Source organism: Numenius arquata, chromosome 2 (assembly GCF_964106895.1).
Source record: "Numenius arquata chromosome 2, bNumArq3.hap1.1, whole genome shotgun sequence".
Taxonomy (NCBI): Eukaryota; Metazoa; Chordata; class Aves; order Charadriiformes; family Scolopacidae; genus Numenius; species Numenius arquata.
The window spans coordinates 115,642,390-115,661,458 of record NC_133577.1 but is presented as its reverse complement, the minus strand read 5'-3'; positions in this window follow the sequence as shown (position 1 = coordinate 115,661,458).

Below are 19,069 nucleotides of genomic sequence, written 5' to 3'. Positions count from 1 at the left end.
GGCTGCCTTCCTCTGGAAACTCTAGCAGCTACTAGTGATATGTTTGCCCTTGGGGATAATTCACGTTTCCAAAACTGGTGTGAGACTGTGGTTCTTCTTTCTCCTCCTCCATGCACAGCCTTGATTCTTTAAACCCCTCTTTGAAATTTATTGTTCACTGATTAGATGTGATTTTGTGGCTGAGATTTCTAGAGGTCAAGTCAGCGCTGAAGGGAACTTTTTTGAGAAGCTGTCCTAGAAATGGGACATGGTCTGCTCTGCCATAGATCAGTACTTGGCAGAAAGATGATATATGTAGGTAAGGTGGTTCCAGAAGGTGCAGGATTGTACCCAGTCACTGAGAAACATATTTGGGAGGTCACGTACAGCTAAGGCAAAGACAAGCTCTGGGCTCCTCCCTTGCTGTTGCAGGGCACAGGGAATGCTCGAGCCCCCGACACAACCTCACAGACTGGCAGAGCACTCTCTCAGCCCCTTCCTTCTTCACATCTTTCCTCTCCTGCCACTGTCCCTCTCCCCTGGTGATACTCTGCGAGGGTGAGTGCGTGTCCCAGGCTCTCCAAAAGTCAGGCAAAGCCTAGCCCTTCTCCTTTCCTTACCTTTATAGTCATGGTCCAAAGATATTCCTCAACTACCAAGGACAATTTGGATCCATCCCTTTCCCAACTAAAGCAATTCCCATTTCAAATGGCATCACAGCAATGCAGAAACAGAAATGGTGCTAGGAAGAGCTCTGTCATTAACTCACCGAATATTAAATGGTATCAAAGCACTGCAGATAAAATTATTTCAAGGACTAATTACTATACCAATTCTTCTGGCTTTAATTCTAGACCTGAAATATTGCAGTGTTAATAAAATAGTATTCATAGTACATGAGACACGTGAGAGAAGATTCAATTTGTAATGATGATTTGGAACATTTTAATAGGATTTTACCAGCATTATGAAGATTGGCAGTTTAATAATTTGTGGAAGCGAAGAAGTAAAGCTCAAGCAACATATACAAAGCCTTGCTAAAACACAGAGAAGACAATGCAAGATAAGCCAAATATCTGGCAAATTCCTGATCTCCCTTTTCAGAGTAAGACCTACTCCAACCCTGTGGCTCTCACTGCAAGAGCTCAGTGCCTGAATTTGAGAGGGAGAGGAATTTTAGGCTTAAACTCTCCAAAGGCTCTCTACCAAAACACTCAGCGTTCTGCTGTCTTTGCAGCAGATGTTTTAAGCTGGTGTTTGAAGGAGCTGCTTGGGTGCTGGATCAAAAACCTGACAGGAGATGGGAAGTAATTCTCCATAAGGACACCCTCAGTTCAGCAGAAGAGCAGCAGAAATTATCACATCAACAACCTGAAGTTGCAAAACAGTGTCTTGAGAAGCCATTAGTTTAAGGAGAAACTTTAAAAATCACATGCAAGGAGTAAGGTGGGCCTGGCCATTATTTTCTGACCTCTACAAGAGTCCTATGTGCCACCAAGTGGCCCGTGTGCTGGTGCTGCGGTCTGCTTGCAGGGTGCCCCTACTCTCAAGAGGGATCCATCTCTGCCCCCTGCCACTTTGCAGATGGAAAGAGGGATGAGGGTTTCTCCTTCTCTGTTTAGCCAAGTCAGGACACCTGACAGCTGCCTAGAAAAGAGGTGCAATTGCCAGCTTTGCCCTGGGAAGCCAGTCGCTCGAGCCAGGCAGCTGGGGACAGCAGTACCCCAGGGATCAACAGGGGTGGGAACAACATAAACACAGTCATCGGCACTGGCAGTCACTCAACTCTAGTTAAACTGTATTTTCTCAGCCTACATGTCTGTTCATGGACTAATGACAGGCAGCAAGAAAGAGAGCACAAACCCATTTTGTGCCATACTTACCAATAAAAGAGCATAGCAGCTTTTCGTCTGTATTGCATGAAAAGATGCCGTTGAAGAAGACAGTCTGGATCTATCACAGGTGCAGCAAAAGTACATGGCAAGTCTTTGCCGCCATAAAAGCATAGTATCTTGTCAGAGTGTACTGGTTTGGACTGGGATAGAGTTAACTTTCTTCAAAATAGCTAGTATGGGGCTATGTTTTGGTTTTGTGCTGAAAAGTGTTGATAGCAGAGGGATGTTTTAGTTGTTGCTGAGCAGGGCTTGCACAGAGTCAAGGCCTTTTGTGCTCCTCATACCACCCCACTGGTGAGTGGGCTGGGGGTGCACGAGAAGCTGGGAGGGGGACACAGCCAGGACAGCTGACCCCAACTGACCGAAGGGATATTCTGTGCCCTATGACGTCATGCTCAGCATGTAGGGCTGGGGGAAGAAGGAAGGGGGGGATGTTCAGAGTGATGGTGTTTGTCTTCCCAAGTAACTGTTACGCGTGATGGAGCCCTGCTTTCCTGGCTGAACACCTGCCCGCCTGTGAGAAGTAGTGAATGAATTCCTTGCTTTGCTTCTCTTGCCTGCACAGCTTTTGCTTTTCCTGTTAAACTGTCTTTATCTCAACCCAATGAGTTTTCTCACTGTTACTCTTCTGACTCTCTCTCCCATCCCGCCGTGGGGCGAGTAAACGAGTGGCTGCGTGGTGCTTGGTTGCCGGCTGGGGTTAAGCCATGACACTGAGGAAAAACAGGCATTTGAAGAAATCCCCTAAGTCGATGTACTTTGCCAACCTACTGGAAAACAATACAGTGTGAGGGACACTGTAGTTCAGTTGGTGATACGATACAGGATTTCAGAAAAGAAAAGGAAAGAAACCTCTGAAAACACAATTGTTAAGAGGTTACACCAAGACGGTTGACAAGAAGCTATGTTACACGCCACTAATCTGATACCAGTGGATTTGGGAAATTTGCTGAGGGGAGAAGGCTTCATATCTCTGCTTTGACATTTTCTAAAAGTGTCTGTAACAAAATCATAGCTTTGCTGAAATGCATCCACCACCTTTCAGTTCTGACTTTTCAAACTACACAACATGAGAGACACTCAGCTTAATTTATGCAAAATGCCCTACGTGAATCTATATTTTGGTAGACAGAAGTTAGAAAATAGCCTTACCTAAGAAACCATATTTTCTGATTAGTTTTTCAGATATTGTTGATGCTAATTAAGAGCTTATTCCGTGCAGCTGGAAGACAAGGAACACCAAAAAGCCTGCTCCATTTGTGAGAAGCAAGAGGAAAGAGTGGATCCGGCTGATCTGGGGTTTGCCAGAGTTGCTCATGCTCAGTACATGTTTGCAGCCCATCAGTTACACGACCGAATTAGGAGCTTTTTGTCTGCATCCAGCAATAGCTCGACAGTGTGTGTGTGACAGGCCACCACCTCCCGCAGATGCCCAAACACGTCCCTTGTGCTGGAGAATGGATGGAAAGCCCACAGGTACCTCACAGCAGGCTGCTGGGACTTGGCATTCACACCAAAGTTCTTGCGAAGGATGGGACTGTGATTTCATTTGTAAGCCTAATCAGATAGTAAAATAAAAGCAGAGAATCAGCATAATTAATTCAAATCTATGTCTGGCATACAGGTTCTCCGTATGAGCCATCTTTCAAGTCAGCATAAATTGAAGGTTAAGCTGGCCTGCCCTGTTGTAATCAAAGCAACCCATGGGCGGCTTAATTTTAATTACAGCTCCTGTGGACCATTTAGGGGCTACTCTGGATGATGCTGAGGCTTCATAAAGAAGATTATTAAAGTTGTCAGTCACAGATCATGAAAGTTCATAAGCGCAGAAAGAATTGATTGATACTGGTTTGTCCCTAACTGGAGCATAAGGAGGATTAAATAAAAAGCAATGTAAATAGCCATCTTGGATCTGTAAAGCATTTTAGTCTCCTTCTGCCTGAAAGTTGTTACATAAATGCAAGTGATTGCTCCTGATTTGGCTGAATGAAGAGGAAGAATGCCTGAAAATGAGGCACTAAAAATATTGTGTTTCAGATGAGGAGGTTAAATGACAAGAGTAAGCTTCCTGCCCTCACCCTGCCCTGATTTCAGGGCTTAGGGACAGTATGTGGCCTTCTGCATAATTGCAGGGGCTACCCTGGAGCCATGAGGACTGTCCTCCTCCTCACAGCCTAGGCTCCATGCTGGATCACTTAGACATCTATGAAAAACAGTTAGAGATCTCTCATGAGTTAGTCAGTGAAGTTCTCCCTGTTATCACGGAGAAAGATGGGAGAGAAGCTCAACCCATCTATTTATTAACTGTTCACTCACCTCTGCGTGGGGCAGCTGGTGCCCAGGCGGGATGGAGGAGGGACCTAGGCAATCAGATTAAGAAGGTGCCTAAATTGTAGGTGTCTAAACTTGCCGAGATGAGCCCTGCCCTCTCTCAGGCTGCCCACAGGCTAGCACAGAAGCCCACTCTTAGGCATGAGTGGGGCTGGCCCCACAGCAGTGGGGCAAGGGAGCCATTGCAGCCCTTCCCCATCTCCACACCCAGCCCTGCATAGCTGGAGAGGATGTTTTTTTCCCCCAGCCCCCTCAAAACCTGTTTAAAAAAAAAAAAAAAACAAAAACAAACCGGCTGCATTGTTGCTTGAGGGAAACATTTCCGTAGGAGCCAGGGCTTTAACACATACAAGAGGGCTGCAGGATCTGCCCCTCTGTGCGATCTAAAATCAATTATTAATGGCAAATAGGAATCCGATAATGCACATGTTATGCAATATATATTAAGAGCTGTACACACATGAAATGGAAAATGGATAATGTTTGTGATTCTTTAAAAAGATGATTGCCTGGTGCTCTCCTTTGACATTTCTGTGGTTTTGCACAGCCCTCCAAAGGGAGGAGGTTGTTTATTCTCTGTGCTTCAAGGAAAGGAGAGGAACATTTTTCTGATACTTTCTGCTCACTGGGTTTCCTCACGAATTTCAGACACTCAATAATTTCAGGTTAATAGGAAGCGATAACTCTGAGCCCAAGTCATTCCTCTTGCAAATGCTAATGTTAATCTATAAATAAAACATATATTGTAAAGAAACAACTCCTGCATGGTTGGGGGTAGCAGCCAGCCTGCTCTTAAATCTTCAAAGCTGGAATTTGGTGCAGCATGAAACCCTTCGGGGTGATCGGCATGGGAAACATGCCACATCTCAGCTGTCCCCTTGCCAGGATGGGGAGAGGGCTGCACTGCCCTCTGTCCGTAGCCATCGAGGGACAGGGAGAAATGCCATCCTTCCCAGGTGGCTTTCTGGGTGTCCACCGCCCCCATGGCGAAAGCAGTTGGTTAACTATGAGGGGCGGAGGAGGGTGCTGAGGGGAGTCTCCTGGCCAGGGATCAGCCAGGCTTTTGCAGACCATCCCAGGCTCCAAGCCCAGAGCCAGAGGAGAAGGTCACAGCGTTTGCCCCAGCCCTCTGTCTGGGCAGGAGGTACCACTGCTGCAGTTGTTCACCACAGCCCTGCAGCTGGGTACTGGCTGGCTACAGCCCCCGTGGGCACAACTGTGTGGCCCCAGCCAATGCTGCCCACTGCCTGGCTGCCAAGGTGAGCAGAGGGAGATACCCAAAGCTGTTTTCCTCCACCTCCCTAGGGTCTTATTTCAGTGCCAGGTCTGTGGCTGGCCATCCTGGTAGAGAGGGAGGGTGCTAGCATGGGGAAAAGTCAGGGATGCTGCCATTGAAAGAGAGGAATTGGGGTTTTCAGACACATTTTTCCCAGTGTGGAGCAGCAGAGGCATTCAGACACCCAGCCACCAACTTGCAAAGTGGCTCGCAGTTGGTATTTTACTTTTTCAGGTTGCCTTCACCAAAAGTAAGAAAATGTAGGTAGCAAAATGTAAGGTGCATGATAAATTGATGAGAACTAGTTCTGAGAAAGAGCAAAGTGATAAATGTTTAAACAATACATGGGCATTACTAAATGAAGCTTTCTTCTTTTTTTACCACAAAACAGAAATTTGCATTACTGCCTTTTCCCTGCTGGCCACAGAAATGGTGGGGTACGAAATAAGCAGTTTCAGCTCCAAAATCAGACCCTAGCTTACATATACTGCTATTGAGGAGAAAATAGCATCTGAGAGCTTTAGCTGCTCAGGGCATGAGTCACCCTTACATAAGTGTCATCGCTGGTATGGAGAGGCTAAGAGCTGGCTTTAGACCTGAGCGTTACACTGCAGGTGGGTATTGTCCCATCAATAAAATATTTGGAGCAATTCTAACACATGGCCTTGCAGAGACCATGTTGAGTATTTTTGTTGAGCGTTGAGACAGCCCCTTGGGAGCAATTTCCCTGCGGGAGGCGGATGAGGTCGCAGAGCATGCACAGGGTTGAAGAGGTGTGTTGTGGAGGTTTCCCACTCAAAAGGTTTTCCTGCCCCAAGGCTTTCCCTTGTTGGCTTCAAGCACTTGCTCACAGAGAGGAACGGCTGCCAGGCAGGGGGATGGAGAGGGACATGGAAAACTTCCTGGTGAAGCAGCAATCTTGCATCCAAAGGGAAATTATTATCTTCATGCAAGACTGCTTTTCTCCTTGCTCATTTTATTGCTTTATGGAAACATCTGTCAGGCAATAATCTTTGATTTTCATGTTTTCACTGCTGCAGAAGGGAAGTAGAGCTTTATGACACTGAGACCTAGTCTCTGCTCTCGTAATCTTTTTGCTTAATGTTTAAGCTGCTTGGGGCAGGGATTGCCTTTCTGTTGTGCCTGCACAGTGTCTTCCCCAGCAGGGACCCGTTCTGTGCCTCAGCTGCTAGGAGCTATCATAATGAAAATAATTAATAATAATAATAAAATGTCATTTATTTCTCTCCATGCCTTGTTCTGTTGGTTCACTATTAACCTTTCTGAGAGTGCAACAAGAGAACAGCAGCCAGAGACAAGGTAAGGCAGACAGGGTGGACACCTGCCACTGCCATGCTCCCACTTCAACCAGTGATTGAGGGGATTTATTCTAGGAGTCCCATCATGTCCTTTGTGGGACATTATTAAGACTTCACTTTGAAAAGAAAATCATCACCTCTTGCTTCAGTGGCTAGCAAGAGGCATCTTCAGTACTAAGACCCATTCCTTAAACAAACAGAATGTAGTAATAATGTGAGCACAATCTTAGCCCCTAATGTGTATTAATTAAGGTGGGACATGTTTGCAGACCTTGGTTCCAAAATCATTTGGGCAACATCTCTATGATACAAGCACCACGTGTGGGCCAAGCTCTGGAGTTAAGCACCAGCAATGATGTTTCTAAAGCAATTTATATTGCTTGTCTGCTCACGCTGTGGAAATGTTTCCCTTCATGACGCAGCTCCTCCTTACCCGCTGGTGCCACAGCGGTGCGGTCAGTCACCTGTGGTAAGTCACAGGAGAGCATCGGAGAACCAGCAATAAAGCAAATGTCTTTCTGGTGCCTACAGAAGCTGGGCATGGGGATGAATGTCTGAAGGAACTGTAGCCCAGTACGTCTAAATTAAGAAACATGCTCTGACATGGAAGGCTGACTCATTCGTGCGACACTGAAGCAGCCTCCATCCTGTATCCCCACCTGGGGATACGTGTCATGTGGTGATTTTGTCACCTCTCGCTGCGGTCTGGAGGGACAGGCCAGGTGAGTGCTGGGGTCAGACAGCCCCCAGCAGAAGCAGACTTGCAGACAGTGTCGGAGCAGGATCCTGGCGCACGTTTGGCTGAGCCACCTTAGAGGACAATGGCATACTGAATTTTACAGCAAACAAAGGTCTACTCACTCCAGCCTCTGCTATGGGGCAGTTTCACTCTGTCACCTGCACATTTTGGTCTATAATATGAAGAGGCAGAGTAATGCTCAGCCTGTTTTTCTCTCATGTGCCTTGCAGCTTTGGAGCATGCATGTCCTGTAACAGCTACTGCTCTCCAACACGACAGCAGCATCCTTCTGTGATGGGCATAGAGATTTTCCCAGGACAGAGGGACATGCAAGTGTGAGGACAGCACCTGGTCTGTCGCTAGTTCTCACTTGTTAATCTAAACATAGATCTGACCATACAGACTCTGAAAAGCCACCTGCTCCTCACCGCAGCTTGGAAGATGTGCACTCACAACAGCTTCCACAGCACATCTCATGGATTCACACAAGAACCCCGCCTATGTTAGTGCTATTCATTATCAATAACCTGGAAAAATGAAAAAAAATACCCCAAACATTAGATGTGTTCCTGGGAAAGTCTGTCATTAGCCTCAGTCTGGTGAGCAGGGGTGAGCTGTACAGAGCTCACTAGACATTCTGACAGCCCAAATTCATTTGGTGGAGTACAACCACTGATATACTGTTTAGCTGAATCCTGGGTTCAGTGCTTTTAAATGGCTACTGGGAAATTGCAAGTATGTTTCCAAGAATAGCTACAAAATTGGTGTATTAATGAGAATTTAAAGAAGTTCAATTAAAAAAATTATGTGATGTAAGGTGAAGGGAGAACATGCTCATCACCTATGTAGACTTGAAGACTTTTTCTTCTCAGCTTCTTTATATTTCCCTTAGGCAAAACCTATCAGAGCAGCTGCTGAAAGTGACGGGAGGGAAAACATGCTTATGCCAATGGCTGTCACCTCCAGAGGCCGGAAGATTGGTTTTGGTCAAATCCCCAGAAGAGCCAAGGCAGCCCTGTGAGGGGACAGCATGGGTGCCTGCTCCCAGGGGAAGCCTTCAAACAGAGGGTGTTGGGACACAAGAGGAATTTTCCCCAGCTCAGCAAAAACACTGAGCAGAGTGAAAGGGCCAAGGACCAGCGACAGCCCTGGAGCAAAGTGATCAGTCACCTCTGTCAGCACCTTGTTCTTGGCCTCAGCATCAGAAATTTCCTCTGAAAGCATTGCCATGGCCTCAGGCAAGACACCACATGTAAATCTTTAGGTGAATATAATTAGCCACTGGAAATACATACCTAGGAATAAAGCAACACCCCTGTCAGCAGAGATCTTTAAATCAAAAGTGAGTATCTGTCTAGCTGATATTTTCCAGTGCAGTGAAGGACACAGAGCGGGTGCAGGAGCACTGGTGAAACCCCATGGCTGCGTGTGAAGAGCATCGTACATGATTAAGCTGGTCCCTTGTGGTCTTGAAGGATGTGATTTCCCTGAGACCAAGTGTTAAAAATTCAGCAGAGCAACATGGATAGTGCTTGAGGGAAGGAACAGAGTTCAGTGTCCGATGAGATCGTTATGTGTCACTTCTGTGTGCTGCTCCAGAGTCAGGTCAGCCTTCAGATATAAAGGGAACAACAAGGTCCTCTGAACTGCTCAGTCCAAAGCTGCAGGTGACAGAGCAGCTGAGAAAATGACTGGGAGGTTTCAAGGCTTCCGAGAGGCTCAGGAGAGAAACATCACAGACTAAAATCCTTGCGTGTGCAATAACTACATTCTCAAAACCATTTCAACAGGAAGAACTAATGTCAGAGAACAAATCTCAAAAGTTATTTAAGCATCTGAAGAGGCAGTGAGGCTCTCATGTTACTTTTTTAAAATAAGACATTTAGGTATCTGAACAGGTTCCCCACTACACCTGCTCATGGAGAACCAAAGCAAACAAGCCACCAGATGTGGTGGAGCCTGATGTTAAGGGACACACACAGTTTGAGCCATGTTACCATAGAAATGAAAGCATTTTGGATATTACAGATCAGCTGGACATAGCGAGAAGCATGGCCAGCAGGTGGAGGGAGGTGATTCTGTCCTACTCTGCTCTAGTGAGACCCCACCTGGAGTACTGCGTCCAGCTCTGGAGCCCTCAGCACAGGAAAGACATGGACCTGTTGGAGCAGGCCCAGAGGAGGGACACAAAAATTATCAAAGAGATGGAACATCTCTCCTATGAAGAAAGGCTGAGAGAGCTGGGGTTGTTCAGCCTGGAGAAGAGAAGAGATGTCACCAGGGAGACCTTGTTGTGGCCTCTCAGTTCTTAAAGGGGGCTTATCAGAAAGAGACACTGGCACAGATTTCCCAGAGAGGCAGTAGATGCCCCATCCCTGGAAACATTGAAGATGAGGCTGGAGGGGGCTGTGAGAAACCTGATCTAGTTGAAGATGTGTCTGCTCATGGCAGGGGTGTTGAACTAGATGAGGTCCCTTCCAATTGAAACTATTTTATGATTTTATGATTCTATGACTTGAATCATCACAGAAGCCAAGCTATAATGTGATTCCCAAACATAAGGGACAGCAGGCAGCAGCAGCGCTGATGTGCATCCAAGATAAAACAAAGACAGAACCCAGGGTGAACACACAGCTAGGTCCAGAAATCATAAACAAGACAACACTCTCAATAAGACCCAAATGTATTCAGCACAAGGGGCAAATTCTTCCATTTGCAACCAAAGCAATTCACTTTATGAAAGGGTGACACTTCTACCATTAAAAAAACACACAAGGATAACAGCAGGACAAAGCTCTCATGAGAAACATTATCTCAATAAACTTGCAAAGCAATGTTCACCATGAGATTGGTTTGTGACATAGGAAATAAATGAACTAATATTGTGTTTCAAAACAGATACTGGAAATGAGGACAATGTAATCATAGCAAACACATATAAAAACAATTAGTGACAGCCTGATGCTAAGGCAGAGAATTCAGCTTGCTTTATACAGTGGGTACATCATAAGCTGATCTACCAGAAAGATATTAGAATGTAGGTATAAGAGCCATTACTTTTGAGTGGGATTTTAAGTAGCAGGAGAATTCTTCTGTGCTCTGGGGTCGAGAACAGCCTACAAATGATGATACACAAATGGGTACATCTTCTGAGTAGCAGGCAAAAGACATTCTTAGAAAATGAATTAAGGTACTTAATGAGCTGAGATACATTAGGGATATAGAACATCACATTGATATTAATCCCATGAAAGTACACATCATGTGAAATCCCATAGCTTTGAGAAATAGAATAAAAAGCATAGCTGGATGGGAAAGTTAGTTGTTACTGAGCAACTTTTGCTAAACAATATGCTCAGCAAAATGAAACTAATACATTCCTAAGAGGGAGATCTAAATGTGAGCAGTGCCCCAGTAAATGTGAGCAGTGCTCCAGAAGGACAACCGTGTCTGGCCTCAAAAAACAGTAATTTTGACCCTAAGGCAAAGGTTATGCAAAGTGGAGCATCTTCAATTCCCTGCTCAGAAGGCAGATGTCTGGGATTGCCCCAGCACTCAGCCTGGCTGCTGCAGCCCCTGTCTGTGAGGTCCTAGAGGGAAAGCGGGAGGCAGGAGGTGACCTGTTGACTAACACACTGCAAAAAAATGTTGGCACATTTCAGGAAAGCACTTTGAGCCTGGAAGAACAATTCTACATAGATGACCAAAAAAGAAAATATGCAGATACACATAAATACAATTTTTTAGAAGTGACAACAATGCTCTCGTCTGCACTATCTGTGGTTCTTCTTCAGCAGCTTTTTGGTGCCTTTTTCACCATAGCCTCACCATCTTGTTCAGCCTTTGAATCTTATTTTTCTCTCTTTTAATCAGAACAGTGCATTTAGGCCTTTCTTACTTCCGCATGATGAAATGCTTTGCTAGGCAAACTGTATAATAAAGTGATTCTGAACGGTGCTCTGTAGTAGAAGATTAGTACTATGAAGTCTCTTATTAAAATTAATATCTATATAAATATTTTTTCTATCAGAATGTTTGAATCAAAATGTGTGAATTACTGCTCAGAAAAAGAAAATATTAGTCTTTTGGAGAAATGATAAAAAAATCATCCTAATATTTTTGTATTGTAGAAAGCCCTCTCATTTTGACACTTTTTTCATTCCAAATTAGAATGGAGGAATCAATGCAACTAACATTCCTGAACTTAATTTTTTTATGTTGTCCAGGACAAAATATTTTCACTTAGTTGGGCATTAATCTCTGACTTTCCCAGTGGGCATCATATTAGATAAATCATATTTTGGGATCTCATACTTTTTTACTCCTGTTTGGCACTAGTGTGCTATGAATTTACCTCTCTCAAAACCCATTTCAAGCTTTTCCCAATTGCTGGGACACTGCAGTGGAAGGGAAATGAATCGAGAATATTTCAGGTTAACCAGCCAAGGGATTTTGTTTTCCAGTGGAATTTTACAAGGGAAAAAAAATCCTGTGGAAGATACCAGTGCATGTTAAACACTTTTGTAACCCCTTCTGTATTATAAAAAAATTTCTACATTTTCTCATTGCTTAAGATTTTTTTATCTATTAACTGTAACTCTTGAGAGAAATATATGACAGAAGCTGAGGGCTGTGCGGTACTTCTCAGCATCTCCTCCATGCTGTGACGAGCAGGCTGGAGAAGGCTCGTGCCATGGCTGCAGTGGGCAAGGACAGCCAGCGCTCCAGGGAGGAGCCCCTCTCCTCCGGCATCTGTGCCAGCCTCCCCCTGACCCTCTCACCAGGCATCAGTGCGGCATTTTTCATACTCGATTGTCTCCACTGTTTGACATTTTAGTCTCTTCCTCAATTGCTTTGCTATCATGTTAATTACCAGTTAAGGCATTAGCACTGCCTACATTTTCATGACAGACCCCAAGGCTGGAAGCAATTAGTTCGATGCAAACCTACTACAAATACCACAAAGTGAAGGCAGAGGCAGACCAGCTCCAAGACAGGAAATGATAATAATGCCAGGCAAGTTCTATCCTTCCTCCTTTCCTATGGTGTTTACAAATTTGTCTTTATGTGCACTTTTTCTTTTCTTCCAAATAATGATCTTCCTGAGGGAACACTAGTGATTTAAGTTTCATATTCTGCTTCAATTCATATTCAGTCCATATTTTTATATCCTGCTTCATATTCATATTTGCAAGAACAAGAACTTCAAGTCAGCCTTCTCAGCTTTTCCTTCCGAGGCTTGGCAAACAAATGATTTTATTTCCAGAAGTGCTGAGCACCCAGTGCTCCAGCTGAAGTCAGCAGAAGATATGAGATGCTTTACAGTTCTGAAAACCACATCATTTATTTACTGACATCTTAAAGATTTAAGAGACAGTGTTAGTTTCCTCTTTTTTCTTGACCTTAAATGATAGAGCTGCAAAACTCTTTGGAGCCAGTTGTCTCAACAATTTTCCTCTACAGTTCTTAAAAGTTCCCCCAATGTGTAAGGACAAAGGGAACCTCCCTGAACTCACTGCTCAATGCCCTTTCTTCAAATGCTGTTGCCACCTCTTCACCTGCTGGGTTTGCCCGAAGCCTGGTGTGATGCTCTAGCCTGTTTCCCCTGAGCGTACTTGTACCGCGGAAGATTTCTTTACCTTGTGGGCAGCCTCCTAATGTTTAAAAATCCATGGGGAAACACGTTGGTTTCCTGAAAGTTTTAGATTCCCAAAGGGTCATTTCCATCATTCACTGTTCAAGGTAGGCAGCTAACAGCTTCTAAAGCTGCACATTGATATTAAAGGAAAGAAAGATCTGTTGTGACTTCTTGGCCCTTGGTTCACATTTACGTGTCACACACAGAAACCTTGATCCAGGCAGGATTTGTCTCTTGGCTTCTCATCCTCCCTCAGTGTCTGAGGCCCTTTCCTTCTGCTTCTGCTTTCCCCATCCACCACCAGCTTTATCCCCAGCTCCCCTCCTGTCTGCTTTCCAAAGGCTGGGACAGCAGTGGTGGCACAGTGTGGGCAAAGGGAATAGACGTTCTGTGGATGGACCAAGGCCCCATGACCCCATCCATCTGTCCTCTTGTGCAAGCCAGCCACAGTGGCAGCACAGGTCAGCATCTCAGCTCTGGCCTTGTTAATGAACAGGTTTCTCTTCCCTCGAGTTCACATCCTAGATAGGAGGAGAGGGACAGGGGAAAAAAAGCCAGCTGGAAAAGGCCCACGTTGGAGGATGGCCTTTGGGATGCCCGTACAACTTCTGTGGCTACAGGGTTTGCCTCACACATGGGAGCTCAGGCACCAGGAGTCCTGTGCTGAGCGTTTTTCATTAAAATAAGAAAATATCTTATTTCCATCTCCAAAGACATTTTCTTTCACTTGGAACATGAAAACTGAGGGGGGAGAGAGCTGCTCTTCCTTACAGAGGAGCAGAGAGTACCGTGGGGCTGAGTCACCGCAGCAGTGCCTCCTCCTAAATGAGACACAGCAGCAGAGGTGTGGAGGGGAGACTGCCGTGAAAGGGAGGCGTACTGTGCATGATCCTAAAATTGGGAAAATTATCTTGTCAATGATGATTAAAAATTGGATTCCAGCAAAAGCTCCGTTGTACTGCATAATGCTTATCTTGGGAAATAAAAGACAGGGGTGGACCAAACTTCCAAATTTAATTTAAAGCATGAATAAGTTTTCTAGACTTCAGTTACACTGGAGACTCCTTATGCATGCACTTCAGGCTTTCATTTCTCCATTGTTTCTTAAGTCTAGATATATGTCCAGCTACAAAGGATAAAATGCAGTTAAATTCATGGTAGTGAATTGTGGTAGTGTTTAAGACAGCAAGAGAAGACAAAACTGGAATGCTTTTGTCTTCACCACTGTTGCAATCCCCAACCCTCTCCATTACCACAGATTTCTCTTTCTTAGTCCTGTCATAACCACCTTGTCCAGTGAACGCAGGGAGAACAGGGAAACTGAAGAGCCTGAGTCATAGAAAAGAAAGCTCAAGTACCCACAGCATCCTGCGGTTTCTCCCCAAAGCCCTCCACTGTCTTAGCGGCAACACAAATGTATTCAACAGAGTGGGCGATGAGACAGAAATCCAAATGCTCCAGCGCTGTGGAAGTGCGAAAATGGAGGGGAAGCATCCACAGCAGCTCTTCAGGTCTCCCCAGAGCTCATATAAACCATGACCAAGGTGTTCCATGCCCAAATTCAGTTAGTGAATATCTTCACCAATGACAAAGACAGCGAGATTGAGTGCACCTTCAGCAAGTTTGCAGATGACATTAAGCTGAGTGATGCAGTTGACAGGCCTGAGGGACGGGATGCTATCCAGGAGCACCTGGACAAGCTCAAGAAGTGGGCCTGTGTGAACCTCGTGAGTTCAACAAGGTCAAGTGCAGGGTCCTGCACCTGGGTGAGGGTAATCGCCAGTATCAATACAGGCTCGGGGATGAAAAGCTTGAGAGCAGCCCCACTGAGAAGGACTTGATGAGAAGGTGGATGAAAAGCTGGACATGAGCCAACAATGTGCACTTGAAGCCCAGAAAGCAAAGCGCATCCTGGGCTACATCAAAAGAAGGGTGGCCAGCAGGTTGAGGGAGGTGATTCTGCCCCTCTGCTCTGGTGACACCCCACCTGGAGTATTGTGTTCAGCTTTGGAGCCCTCAGCACAGGAAGAACATGGACCTGTGGGAGCGGGTCCAGAGGAAGGCCACAAAAATGGTCAGAGGGATGGAGCACCTCTCCTATGAGGACAGTCTGAGAGAGTTGGGGTTGTTCAGCCTGGAGGAGAGAAGGCACCAGGGAGATCTTGTTGTGGCCTTTCAGTTCTTAAAGGGGGCTTATAAGAAAGGCAGGGACAGACTTTTTAGCATGGTGTGTTGCAACAGAACGAGGGGTAACTAAACAGAACAAGGTAACTAAAAGAGAGTAGATTTAGACTAGACAGCAGGAAGATTTTTTTTTTACTGTCCGGGTGGTGAAAGTCTGGAACAGGTTGCCCAGAGAGGTGGTAGATGCCCCATCCCTGGAAACAAGGTCAGGTTGGAGGGGGCTCTGAGCAATCTGATCTGGTTGAAGATGGCTTGTATTAGAAATAGTGTGACCAGCAGAAGTAGGGAGGTGATTGTGCCCCTGTACTCAGCACTGGTGAGGTCACACCTCGAGTATTGTGTCCAGTTTTGGGCACCTCAATACAAGAGAGATATCGAGGTGCTGGGGCGAGTGCAGAGGAGGGCAACGAAGCTGGTGAAGGGCCTGGAAGACAAATCATATGGAGAGTGGTTGAAGGAGCTGGGACTGTTTAGTATGAGGAAGAGGAGGCTGAGGGGAGACCTCATCACTCTCTACAACTACTTGAAAGGACACTGTAGAGAGGTTGGTGCTGGTCTCTTCGCACAGGTAACTAATGACAGAATGAGAGGGAATGGCTTCAAGCTCCAACAGGGTAGGTTTAGACTGAACATTAGGAAAGAATTTTTCACAGAAAGAGTGGTCAGGCATTGGAATAGGCTGCCCAGGGAGGTGGTTGAGTCACCATCCCTGGATGTGTTTAAGAGATGTTTAGATGTGGTGTTGGGGGATATGATATAGGGGAGAACTTTGTAGTGTAGGGTAGATGGTTGGACTCGATGATCCCAAGGGTCTCTTCCAACCTGGACGATTCTATGATTCTATGTCTCTGCTTGTTGCAAGGGAGGTTGGTCTAGATGACCTTTAGAGGTCCCTTCCAACCCAAACTATTCTATAATTCTGATTCTAAGTGAGAAACAGTGTCACACCTTCAGCCATTACAGAGACTAATGAACAAATTCACATCAGCACCTCCTGTGGTAGCAGCCACCAGTAACAAAGGAATCTATATCGCTTCTAAGCCATCACTGGGTTTAAAGCCAGATCGTGAATGAGATGTGTCTAACTGTTACTAAAGCACAAAATGAGATAGAGGAGCTTACCAGTAAGGGTTTAGCTTTGGGTTTGAATCTTTCCATACTTGATTGTTTGAACTATGCCCGTCAATAGTATTCTATCTCCCACTGATACCACCGGCTGCGTTTACTCTTTACAGAAGATCTTTCTCAAAAATAGTTTGTTATTTTAATCCAAAATGCCACTTGCTGATCCTTCCTTCAAACCCAGAGTGTGCTAGTTTAAGGGAAGTACTGAACTGCCTTGGATGCGAGTGCTGACATTTGGGTGATGATGCTGCCTTCCCCATCTCGCAGCAGTCAGCTGCTCCCCCGGGCAGCACTCCCAGCAGGCTGCCAGAATGCCTCTTTGTCCTGCACATCCCATGGTCATCTGCTGCTTTTTAACCCCCTAAATGAGAGCCAGTGATGGCCACAAAATCTCTCCCACCACAGAAGATTAAGGGGGTATAGGTGATTAACGGGGCTATATGCACAACCTTGGGAAACACACACATGAGGAGCAGACGGGGAGGTCAGGCTCTCGGTCACTGTCACACAGCTGGGCTGGAGCAGTGAGACTTTCCCTAAGGGAACTACGGGGACAGAAGAGATACAGCGCCCTGGAAGTGGCCAAGTCCACCCTGAGAGCTGTCAGCTGAGCATCAGTGCTTGGGGCAACTCCTACACCTGCTCACCTGACTGTTACCGCATGCAAAAATGGTTTGGATCTGATTTCCCAGCCCTTGCCTTCAGTTCCTCCTGTTCCTAGCTTGTAGAAACAACAGAATCAGCTTATTTTTCCTCATGGCTAAGTTTCCTGCAAGCCTGATGGGCATAATGAGCATGAGAAAATATTTATCTGATGCTGGAATCACAGCTTATGTTCTGGTGGCTGTTCTCATACATTGCAAATTGCTTTATTTGGTACAACTGTTTGGGGTCTGATGTTATTGCAGGCACACTGAAAATTTATATCCAGACTTTTGAAGGTCTAGAATGCTTATGGGTTTATTTATTTTAATATTATTTGTTAATATTAAAAACTTTGGTGCATAACCTAAAGGGAAAAGGATCTAACAGCTAAGAACTGATGATTCTTTTCTGGCTCTGGTCCTGGATCTACCTCAAATTACTCCCTAGCACATTATTAATATACTGACTGTTGTTATCCTCACCATTAGTATTAGTGGATTAGTGGTCAAGATCCCTCTACATAGTGTGGAATTTAACCACTGCAGGAGCTGCAGGAAGGCAGAGGGAAGGCCAGCATTACTTCCCCCCGCCCCTGCAAACCTGCACGCTGGCTTTGGATTTTCCCAGGTGCCATGAGCTCTCAGCATCCCACAGGGTACACCTTCGACCGGGTACTACCTATCTACAACAGCCTTTGCCCCACGACTGTGGGTCATGAGCCCTAAGGGGGATGGAGAGGAGTCACAGGCAGAGCCATAGGAGAATCCCAGGATGTTATACTGCAGGTCAGTGAGAAAAGGAGTGGTAATAGTGTAGGAAAGAATGTACTAACTAGCTGATTTGCATTAGCTGCTTCTTAATTGCTGGCAAGAGCTCAGTTGCAAGGAAGTAGAGAAACATGCAAGCAGCTGCAACTGCCTGTCCTTACCCTGCCTTCCTGGAGGGGCTGCGCTGCTGCCGACCCCGGGAGGTACCCGAAGGCACAGAATAATTGCACCCTGCAAAGGACTGGGTTTATGTTCCAGGTTAGTTGGCCAGAGCACTAGATTGGAATCCTTTAGCTGATTGAAGAATAACTAAAGAAAGTAATAGAGCCCATCTTTACTAATGTTTAATAATATAAATACTTCTTCAATGCAGTAAACCTCTGCTTTATTAAAGCAGTCATTCTTTTCCATTAGGCCATTAGTATATTTTTATGTGTTTTTCATTTTACCAGCAATTTTACTGTCTGTAAAGACATATAGGATTTGTTCAGCAAATGAATTATTCTGTATTTGTTGCTGATTATTATTTTGCTTACAATAAATCCAGAGTCTCCCCTAGCAAACTTCTCACTAACAGAACAAGAAAATCTGGAGGGTCTGATCCTGTCTTAAAACAAAAACAAAATATAAAGTTAATTTCAACAAAATTATAGCTGTTTCGCCACACACCTTAAGTGGGTGTTTCCAGCAATGGCACTGGGCAGCATGGCACAACCCAGGCCGCTGCCCTGACAGGCACAACGGGCCCCGTGATTTCAGTACAGGGGGCTGGGGACCAGAAATACAAGCAGATCTCGGATTTGTTTGTCACCAATCAATAATGTCTTCCTTTGGTGCCAAAACCTTTTCCCCACAAAGGAAACCAAGGAGCCAGCTGAACGCAGTTTCAGGTACTTAGCTGTTGATGTGGGTTTATTGGGCTCCTCCCCCCATGTCCTGTACCTTTGTTACCATAATGGGAGATGGAGCATTTTGTGTGTTGTTTTTATTATGGATTATGCACTTCAAAAATTCTCCAAAAGCCACTATGACAATGTCCTCCAATTCCCCAGAGAGCAAAGTCAACCCCTCGGGAGCAGAAACCTAAAAAGTCCAATCCCAAGGGGTCTTCAAAGCATTTCACACCTGCCTGACAAATGAACCAATGTTAAATTGATGATTATGGCAGCAG